We start from the raw sequence: 7,510 nt of genomic DNA on the forward strand, positions 1-7,510 counted from the left end.
AATTTGAATCCTTTGATTTCTTTTTCTTCTCTAATTGCTACTGCTAACATTTCTAGTACCAGACTGAATAAGAGGGGTGATAGTGGACACCCTTGTTTCACCCCTAATCTTATTGGAAATCCTTCTAACTTATACCCATTACATATAATACTTGTGTATGGTTTCAAATAAATGCTACCTAATATTTTAAGGAAGGCTCCATTTATTGCTATATTTTGTATTGCTTTTAATAGGAATGAAAGTTGTATTTTTTGAAAAGCCTTTTCTGCATCTATTGAGATAATCATGTGTTTTCTGTTAGTTTTCTTGTTTCATATGATCAATTATACTGATGGTTTTCCTAATATTAAACCATCCCTTTATTCCTGGAATAAATCCTACCTGATGAAAGTGTATTATTCTTGAGATAATTTGCTGTAGACTAATAGCTAATATTTTATTTAAAAGTTTTGCATCTATATTCATGAGGGAAATTGATCTGTAATTTTCTTTCTCTCTTTTATCTCTTCCCTATTTAATAATTAGTAGCATATTTGTGTCATAAAAAGAATTTTGTAGGACTCCTTCACTAATTTTCCCAAAGAGTTTGTAGAGTATTGGAATCAATTGTTCTTTAAATGATTTATAGAATTCACTAGTAAATCAATCTGGCCCTGGAGTATTTTTGCCTAGGGATTTCACTGATGCTTTGTTTGATTTATTTTTCTGAGATGGGGTTACTTAAGTAATTTACTTACTCTTCAGTTAATCTGGGCAACTTGTATTTTTGTAAATATTCATCCTTTTCACTAAGATTGTCAAGTTTATGTGCATACAGTTGGGAAAAATAATTCCTAATTATTGATTTGATTTCCTCTTCAATGGAGGATTCACCCTTTTCATTTTTGATACTCATAACTTGATTTTCTCCTTTTTTATTTTTAGCATATTGACTAAGTGTCCAACAATTTCATTGTTTTTTTTTTTCATAAAAACAGCTCTTTGTTTCATTCATTAATTCATTTGTTTTTTTTTAATTTCAATTTTATTAATCTCTTCTTTGGTTTTCAATATTTCTAATTCAGTATTTAATTGGGGATTTTCTATTTGTTCTTTTTCTAGGTTTTTTAATTACATGTCAAATTCATTGACCTCTTTTTTTTTCTCTAATTTGATCATGTATACACTCAGGGATATAAAACTTCCTATAATATCTCCCTTTAATGCATCCCACAAAGTTTGGTATGTTGTCTCATTATTATTATTCTCTTGAATGAAATTACTGATTATTTCTATAATTTCTTCTTTGAACCACACATTTTTTTAGGATTTATTTGCATCTTTTTCTCCTTCTTCCATCACTTTAGGGCATAAACCTGTTAGGAATATTGTTGAATCAGATATTATGTATAGCTTCACTATAACTCTTCTAAAGGAAAACATTCAGGGGTTTGAATATATACTTATTGGTGTAGTAATGAAATTTGAAGATCCCCTTGTATTGCAAAGCTAAGAGGTACTTAGCAGCTAGTTTCAAATTAATTATCAAGCCTCTGTTAAAGAAACAGGACATATGAACCCCTGTTGCTGACATGACAGAAATGGTCTGAATAGGGAGAAGCTAATATTGTATATAAATAAAAGCCCCACCTGGGAAAGTCAGAACTTCTTGGGATAAGCATCTCGGAGGCAGGGCAGCTGCCTCTGGGGAGAGAGAGAGACAGAGAGGGAGAGACAGAGAGAAAGAGAGACAGAGAGGGAGAGAGAGACAGATAGAGAGACAGAGAGAAAGACAGAGACAGAGAGACAGAAACAGAGACAGAGAGAGAGAGACAGAAAGACAGAGAGAGAGAGAGACAGAAACAGAGATAAACAGAGACAGAGAGAGACAGAGAAAGAGACAGAGAGAGACAGAAACAGAGAAAGAGACAAAGATAAAGACAGAGATAGAAACAGAGACAGAGAGAGACAGAGAGAGAGAGAGAGAGACAGAGACAGAGAGAGAGAGAGAGAGAGAGAGAGAGAGAGAGAGAGAGAGAGAGAGAGAGATAATTTAATTCAGAAGAACTGTGAAGAGGAATAAGAATTGAGAATTGACACAGAACTAGGACTTGTGGTGGCAAAACTTGTGGCAAAACTCAAACTTGTGGTTCCAGAACACTTGAGGACTTCAAAGGGCCAGCCAGAGCTGCTGAAGATTTCTGAGGGTGAGCTAGAGCTGCTTGAGATTTCCAAAGGCCAGTTGGAGCTTCCAAAGACTGAGGAAGCATGACTGTTGTGCCAGTATTTTGTACAACTGTTATTGTGTCTTTGTTAATGTATATGAATAATATTATGGCTTTGTTAAGCCTGTGTTCACAGTAACATAGACTGTGAGAGATTTGAGGTGCACTGGACACTGTGAGCTTCAATATGGAGTAGGAACTGAACAGAGGGCTGGAAAAGGAAGTGGAGCTCTTTGCCTTTGAACTCAGATGTCAGTCGGTTAGATTTGGACAGGAGCCGGCACCATGGAAAAGGAACCATGCAATTTGGAACCCAGCCTCGAGTCAAGATGAACAGACCTCTCAGTGTGTACTGAGTAGTGATTGATGAAATTATAATTTACTTGTGGCCTAAGGGTGGATGGCTTTTGTACTTTCCATTGCCCCTCAAGAGGGTACTAAGAAGTAACTGATGAAATTGTAACTTAATTGCACCCTGTTGGTGGAGGACTTTGACTTTTGTACTTTGTGTTGCTTAAGGAGGCAAGCATTTGTAAGGATGATTGAATGATTGAGTTCCTAAACAATTGAATTATTAAATTATTGTACTTTTTTTAAGACTATGTGAAAACTTTGGTGAAAACTACGTGGCCATTTTAGTGATAAGTTATTGAGTTGTGACATGGTGAATGCTGTATTTTGATTTTCTTAGTTAAGTTTTAAAATTGTGAATGCTGTACCTTGTTTTTATGTGAAGTTTTGCTCTGATTAGTTATTGAATAAATAGAGAGTTTGTTCTACTATTTAATCAGAAACTTTAAAACTGTTCACAGCAGCAGTCCTCTGGAAAGATTTTCATGATTGGCTTTATACTGATATGATCCATAGATATAGACCACCAATATCATTATAATCATTCTCATCTTTAATAGAAAAGTGAAGATAATTTCTACACACACACATCATTCACTCAGTAGATTCTTTTGATAGCAGTCCAAATACTCAAACATTTAAATATTTAAGAATTATTAACTTGACAACAGCTATAAGAGGAAAGCAGATGTGGATATGTTCTAAAGCTGACTTCAATGGCTATGTGGTGGTTTTAACTCTTTAAATGATTTATTTATTTATAGCATTCTATTTCTTTTAAATTTGAATTCAAAATTCTCTCCCTTGCTCCCATCTTTTCATCACTCCCCATAGGAGTTAAACAATGTGATAACAATTACAAATAGGAAATAATTTAAAATATTTCCCTATTTCCTCAAGAAGAAATAAAATAAAGAAAGTGAGAAAATTACATTTAAATTTGCACACAGTGAGGATCAGTTCTTGCTTTGGAGGTGGAAAGAAATTTGGGGGCATCATCAGTCCTTTGAAAGTGACTTGGATCCTTGTATTTATCAGAGAAGTGAAGTATTCCTTAATTCAATATTATTACAACATTGTTATTACTGTACACTATGCTCTCCCAGTTTTTCTCACTTGACTTTGCATCAGTATAAACCTCTTGCAATGCTTTTCTCCTGAATCCATTACCTAGTCTAGTCATTTCTTTTTTTTATCAAATTTAAAATAATTTATTTAATTTTAGTTTTCCACATTCACTTCCACAAGCTTTTGAGTTTTAAATTTTCTCCACTTTCCTTCCCCCTTTACCAAGACAGCATGCAATCTGATAAAGTTCTATAAATTCATTATTATTAAACATATTTTCATATTAGTCATGCTGTAAAGAAGAATTATGACATATGGGAGGAAAAATCAAAACAAAACATAACAAAAAAGCAAGAGCAAATAGTATACTTTGATTTATATTCAGTCTCCATAGTTTTGTTTGTTTTGTTTTTCCTTTGGGTGTGAATAGAATTTTCCATCATAAGACTTTTGGGGATTTCTTATATGCTGTTTTTTTTTTAATTTTGAAAAATTTATTGTGAATCCACCAGCTCCACATTGATCTGCAAAAACTAGGCAGCTTCTTCTTTCTCCTCCACCGTCTGGAACCGACCATTACCAAATTTGGAGGTGGTGGCGATGAACTTCAGGTCAATCTTCTCCAGGGCATGACGTTTGGTCTGTACCAGCAGAGACTTCTGCAGGGTGAGGACACGCTTCTTGGTCCCAATGACACAGCTTTTCAGCATGAAAAAGTCTTTGGTCACTTCACCGTAGTGGAAGAAGCCTCCCAGAGAGTTGATGCTCTTGTCAGACAGATCATAATCAGTGGACGTGTTGTTTTTTATCAGCTTGCCATCCTTGATCAGGTAGCCCTGGCCAATCTTGTAGATCTTCTTTTTGATCTCTGTGCGATGGTGGTAGCCTTTCTGACCAGCTCGAGCCACAGAGAAGGCCACGCAGGCAGGATGCCAAGCTCCAATACACGCCACCTTACACAGGCCTTGGTGGGTTTTTCGGGGCAGTTTCTTTCTGTTCCAGTGGCTGGTGACACCTTTGTAGCCCTTCCCCTTGGTCACTCCAATGACGTCAATCATCTCATCCTGCCCAAACACGGTGGACACGGGCACCTGCTCTTCCAGCTTCTCCCGGACCCAGTTCAGCTTCTCAGCCACGTGCCGCCATTTACCTGGATCTCCATCAGATGGGACTTCTTCTGCCTAAGAGGCAGCAGGCACATCTGAGTGTGGGCAATGACACGGATCACCTGGCAGTACTTCTTCATGCTGCTGAAGTCTTTCTCCAACTGCTTTTTGCCTTCATCGTCCTGCCACTTCTTGCAGCACTTGGTGAAGACCTTCTTCTTGAACTTATGCCAGTTCTTATAAAATCGCCTCTTACACTCATCAGTGATATGCTCAGCGAAGATGGTTTTGAAGCTGCGCAGGCCCAGGGGGGGGGGGGGGGGCTGCATGTAGGCCACGATGCCTGCAATGACCATGGGGGACGTTTCCACGATGGTGACGGCCTCGACGACTTCCTTCTTGTTGATCTTCAAGCCAGACCTTTCCACCTCCCACACTATGTGGGCCATGCCGCCCCTATAGCCCAGGAAGGCTGTCAGGTGGATGGGTTTGATGGGGTCATCTTTGGGGAAGCTCTTCACCTTTCCTCAGTGCCTGCTGCTTCTCTTTCGAGGAAGGAAGCCCAGAGACCCATGCCTGGGAACCGAGAACTTCCTGTGGGACATACTGCCGTTGTTGCACCTGTGCCTGCCACCAAGGCGGGTTGGAAGAGCAGTTGTCTTATATCATTGCACTGCTGAGAAGATCTAAGTCTATCAAAGTTTGTCATTAAACAATGTGGCTCTTACTGTGTACAGCATTCTCTTGATTATGTTCATTTCACTCAGCATCAGTTCATATACGTTTTTCTAGGTGTTTCTGAAGTCCAACTGCTCATCATTTCTTATAGTGCAATAATATTCTGTTAAGTTCATATACCACAACTTCTTCAGTCATTCTCCAATTGATAGATATCCCCTCAATATACAATTTTGGCCACCATAAAAAGAACTGCTCTAAATATTTTGTACATGTGGTTCCTTTTCCCATTTTTATAATCTCTTTGAAAATATAAATATTATAAATACCCCCAGAGCAGGTATTTCTGGGTCAAAGGGCATAAACATTTTTACCCCTTTGGGCATATATTCAAATATTTCTCTAGAACGTTTGGATCAGTTCACATCTCCACCAAAAATGTATTGGTGTTCCAATTTCCCTACATCTTCTACAGTATAAATAATTGTCCAGTTTTGTCAAGTTAGCCAATCTGATAAGTGCTAGTCATGTCTTATAGTACAATAGTACTTCATCACAAACATATGCAATTACTTGTAGACTCATTACACTATTGATAGGCATCAATTTGGTTTCCAATTCTTTGCCAACACCAAAACAGTTGCTGTAAATACTTTTGTACACATGTCTTTTATTCCTTTTTTCAAAAAAATTATCTTTAGCATACAGTTATAATAGTGCCATTTCTGGGTCAAAGAGTAGACAGCATTAAAACCCCTTAAGTGTAGTACAAAATTGCCTTCCACAATGCCTCAATCAGATCACTACTCCACCTGCCCTTCATTAGTGTACCTATTTTTCCCTCATCTTCTTCAGCATTTGCCATTTCTGAGAGGTATAAGATGGCACCTCAGAGTTTTATTAATTTGTATTTTTCTAATCAATAGTGATTTAGAGCATTTTCATATGAATGAAAGTAGCTTAGATTCTGCTTCTGAAAACTGTCTTTTTATATCCTTTTAGCATTTATCAATTTGGTAATCATTCTTATTTTTATAAATGCAACTCAGTTCTATACTTGGCATCAATTTGAAAATTGAGTTCTTCATCAGATAAATTTACTCCAATATTTGATATTATATGATTGGCTATGGTACACTATAACAAAATGTAATTTCCCTAATTATCTTTTAAAATTTGGCCTAGTTTTTGCTTTTGCTTTTTCTAAAATCGTGATTTCTACTATTGCCTCTTTTATTTCAGCTGAAGCATATTAAATTCTACTCCATCCCTTTATTTTAACTCTGTATGTGTCTTTCTGTTTCTTTTTTAAACAACATATTGTTGTTTCTCATCCTGTTATCTGCTTCGGTTTAATGACTAAACTCATGTCAGTCTCCTTCACAGTTGAGATTTATAACTGTGCATTTCTCTCAATCCCATGATCATCTCTTTCTTCTTGTCATCTCTCTCTTTTTCTTTATCCTCTTCCTGTCTAAAGTCTATTTTGCTTCTAACCACTTCTTTTAATTCCCCTTTATCACCTACCCCTTCTTTCTCTCATTCTCATTGCCTCCTATTTCCCTATTGGGTAAGATGAATATATTCTTCCCTCTTTAAATAACTTAATGAAAGTGAATTTCAAATATTACCTACAATCTCATCATTATTCCCCTCTTCATTATAAAAGCTTTTTCTTCTACACCTTTTTATATGATAAAAGTATCTCCATTCAACCCCTTCTCCTTTATCCCAGTGCATCCCTCTTTCTCTGCCCCTCAGTTTTTGAATGTCATTTTAAAATACTCAACTGAGACTTGTGCCCTCTGTCTATGTAAGCTTTTCTTTTTTAACTGACCCAATAATGATCAGTTTCTTAGGAGTTCCATATATCACCTTCCCATACAGGAATGTAGAGAGATTAATATTATGGAGACCTTTTTGATGACTTTTGTATTTTATCTTTTATACTTCTCTTGAATCTTATGTTTACTTGTCATATTTTGAATTCATCAATGTTTTTTTTTCCATCAGGAATGCCTGAAAAAAAGATTTTCCCTTTAAATTTCCATTTTCCCATGGCAGGATTATACTCTGTTAGCTTCATATGCCTCCTGGATTATC

At 36.5% G+C, this 7,510-nt stretch overlaps 1 pseudogene; it reads right to left on the reverse strand.

Annotated features, from left to right (window-relative positions):
* Positions 1-4,178: 4,178 nt before the first annotated feature.
* Positions 4,179-5,334, reverse strand: LOC138148175 (large ribosomal subunit protein uL3-like; annotated as a pseudogene).
* Between the last annotated feature and the right edge of the window lie 2,176 nt (positions 5,335-7,510).

Source organism: Petaurus breviceps, unplaced genomic scaffold (genome assembly GCF_028583685.1).
Source record: "Petaurus breviceps papuanus isolate PSGF00001 unplaced genomic scaffold, PetGlider_PUasm1.0 90822, whole genome shotgun sequence".
Lineage (NCBI taxonomy): Eukaryota > Metazoa > Chordata > Mammalia > Diprotodontia > Petauridae > Petaurus > Petaurus breviceps.